Source organism: Myotis brandtii, unplaced genomic scaffold (assembly GCF_000412655.1).
Source record: "Myotis brandtii unplaced genomic scaffold, ASM41265v1 scaffold1777, whole genome shotgun sequence".
NCBI classification, from domain to species: domain Eukaryota; kingdom Metazoa; phylum Chordata; class Mammalia; order Chiroptera; family Vespertilionidae; genus Myotis; species Myotis brandtii.
In genome coordinates, this window is record NW_005356585.1 from 49,257 (window position 1) to 52,791 (window position 3,535).

The window sequence follows — 3,535 nt, forward strand, 5'->3', positions numbered from 1 at the left end:
TGCCACCCCCTTCCGCATGCAGTTTCCTTCCCCTCCTAGTGTATCCTATCCTACCCCGGGCCTTGCAGCTGCCTGAGCAGAAGGCAGGGACGCAGCCTGTTGGTCCAGTCGTGACCTGTGACGCTGTAACAGACAAATTTGCATATTCCTCTATTATTAGATTAGATAAGTGGACCATCTTGGGGGGGGAAAAAGTTGGTCAATTGGTGTTTTCACTTAAATGGAAATTTAACAAACTTCAGTGAAACTAATAACTATGAGTGGATTTTTCAGAGATCTCCATGGTTATAGAATATCTAGGTATTCCTTAAGAATTGTTTCTGATTTATTCTTCTTCCTAAAATGTCCTGACATTGATTTTTTTAATGTTGAAATAACTAGAGACTCATAACAAGCTGCAAATATAGTAATGAGAGGCCCTGTGTACTATAGTTAAATATCAAAACCAGAAAAAAGGACCTCAGTACGTGTGTAACTCCCAGCCACATCCTCACATGCACAGGGAAACTCCTGTGACGCCACCCCATACGGGATGTCACAAGCGCTCTCCTCACAGGGAGTGGCTGCCTGTGGCAGGGCCGCTGGGTCATTGTCTAAGGCCACGAGGACTGTAAAGTGTGACATCAGAAGCCTGCAGTCAGCTGTGAGCAAGTGTCTGCCACTTTCTACTAATTTTCTCACTTAAAGTGGTTGGCTGCCCCTGGCCGGTGGTGCTCAGTTGGTTGAGCGTCATCCCATGCACTGAAGGGTCACCAGTTCCTGGTCAAGGCACTTACCCAGTTTGCTGGTTTGGTCTCTGGTCGGGGCACATGCGGGAGACAGCTTATCAATGTTTCTCTCTCACATTGATGTCTCTCTCTCCCTCTCCCTTCCTCTCTCTCTAAAATCTATAAAAACATATTGAACTTATATGCACTTATGCATAACCCATGGACACACAATAGTGTGATGAATGCCTGGGGGGGGGGGCGTGCAGGGTGGAGGGAATCAATGTGAAAACAAGGAGACGTTTGAAATACTTTCAACAATAAAGATAAATTTTAAAAACATTTTAAGTGTTAAAATGGTTGGTTGTGATGCATATTAAATGGCCTCACATGAAAGTCCTTCATGAAGCAGAACAGCATCAGGATGCCAAGCACTGCGGTTGGCTGGTGACCAGAGGCAGGAATAGAGCCCAGAATCCCTGAGCCTCGGAGAACCTCATTCCTGTCCCAAAGGAAGGGAGCCCAGGACAGCGGCAGGACACAGGCTTGTGGGTTTCTAATAAAATGATGCAGACAATAATCATTATTTTTAATTTGTTTTTATTGATTTTTCAGAGAGAGAAATGGAGAGGGAGAGAGAGATAGAAACATCGATGACAGAAACATCTATTGGCTGCCTCCTGCCCCCACTGGGGATGGAGCCTGCAACCCGGGCCTGGAATTGAACTGGCAACCTCTTGGTGCATGGGTCAGCGCTCACCCACAGAGCCACAGGCCAGGCACAGACAGTCTTTATCAAACAGAAGAATTTTTTAAAATATATTTTATGGATTTTTTCCAGAGAGGAGGGGAGAGGGATAGAGAGTTAGAAACATCGATGAGAGAAACATTGATCAGCTGCCTCTTGTACGCCCCCTACTGGGGATGCCCACGACCAAGGTACATGCCCTTGACCGGAATCGAACCTGGGACCCTTGAGTCCGCAGGCCGACGCTCTATCCGCTGAGCCAAACTGGTCAGGGCAAACAGAAGAATTCTTTAAAATACTGTCAGTTCAATATTTTTTAAATACTAATGTGTAACAGATGTGGCAGTGTTTTATAAAAATATAAAGCTTGCAAAAATGTACAGTGGCACAATATGCTTAATAATTATTTGGAGAAGTTAAAGGCGGGGAGAAAACCTGAACGAAGCCATATCTGCCCACAGCTGTGCTCTGGGCCCATCTGAAATGAGCCGTGGGTCCCTGAAAGTGGCCACACTGTCACATGAAGGCAGGGGCCCAGGGACTGGTGTGGCTAATTGTCAACATTTGTGAGACTTGATAAAGACACTCTTTCCGCTACTCACTTGCTTCGGAATGTGCCGTCCCCCGCCTGGGTGGGTCTCCCAGGGCAGCTCGGAATGTGCACGTTCAGGCTCAAGAACCAGAAGGAGCCTCTCTGCTCCTTGTTTACACTAGAACAAAGCCGCGGTCCCTGTCACCCGGCACCTGCGGAGACCGAGTGCAGCTCTGTCCCTACACTCATGGCTCGTCACAAAAGCAGCCGAGCCAACAATTCTAAGGCCAGAGCAAAACAGAGATGGGCCAAGATGCCTTCAAGCCAAAGCTCTGGTTTCTGAAGAAATAGATTTATTTCACTAAAATTAGAATCTTTTCAAACTAGATTATAATCTGTAAGGCATTTGCTGTTGCAGCCTGAGAAGCAGGGCTCAGCGAGAGGTGGTCAGCTCTTCTCAAAAACTTACCGAAGTTTTGTTGGGTCATTGGATTTGGACAGACTTTCCACCCATAATACACTCCTAAAAAGAAAGCTCAGAAAGGTCTCAAGCACTTTCTTTTTTAAAACATTTAATTAATTAATTTAATTTATGTATTCTAATTTATTTTTTTATTAAATGTATTGGGGTGACATTGGTTAATAAAATTATATAAGTTTCAGGGGTACAGTTCTACATACATCACCTGTACATTGTATTGTGTGTTCACCACCCCAAGTCAAGTTTCCTTCTTCCATCACCATTTATCCACCCTTTTCTCTCTCCTACCTCCCCCAACCTCCCTTGCCCTCTGGTAATCACCATACTGTTGTCTGTGTCTTTGAGTTTTTTTCTTTGCTTAATCCCTTTACCCTTTTCACCCAGCCTCCCTACCCCTTCCCCCCCTGACAGCTGTCAGTGTTCTCGGTATCAATGAGTGTGTTTCTATTTTGTTTGTTTATTTTGTTCATTTGATAGCCCATATAAATGAAATCATATTGTATTTTTTTTTCTCTGACTGGCTTATTTCACTTAGCATAATATTTTCTAGGTCCCTCCATGCTTTCTCAAAAGGTAAGATTTCCTCCTTTTTCACAGCTGCATAGTATTCCATGGTGTAAATGTGCCACAGCTTTTATCCACTCGCCTACAGATGGGTACTGGGGCTGTTTCCCCATCTTAGTTGTTGTAAATAACACTGCAATGAACATAAAGGTGCACACATCCTTTCTGGGTGTTTCGGGTTTCTTCCGCTGTATCCCCAGGAGTGGGGTCCCTGGGTCATAAGGCAGAGCCATCTTTAATTTTGTGAGGGAACTCCATGCTGCTCTCCACGGGGCACTCCCTCCCGCAGGGCATGAGGCTCCCTTCTCTCCACATCCTCGCCACCACTTGTCATTTGTTGATTTGCTGATGGCAGCCATCCTGGCAGGTGTGAGGTAATACCTCATTGTGGTTTTAATTTGCATTTCTCTGCTGATCAGTGACTTTGAGCATCTTTTCATGTCTATTGGCATCTGTATGGCCAATAGAAAGAGAGAGATAATGGGAGAGGGAGAAAGAGAGAA

The 3,535-nt window shown here is 45.1% G+C and overlaps 1 long non-coding RNA gene across 1 annotated transcript in view; it reads right to left on the minus strand.

Moving 5' to 3' along the window:
• Positions 1-2,524, minus strand: part of LOC106725619 — a 17,687-nt gene extending 15,163 nt beyond the window's left edge. Inside the window, exon 1 of the long non-coding RNA XR_001361548.1 lies at positions 2,509-2,524. This is a non-coding gene — a long non-coding RNA (uncharacterized LOC106725619). The remainder of the gene's footprint in view (positions 1-2,508) is intronic.
• Positions 2,525-3,535: the final 1,011 nt, after the last annotated feature.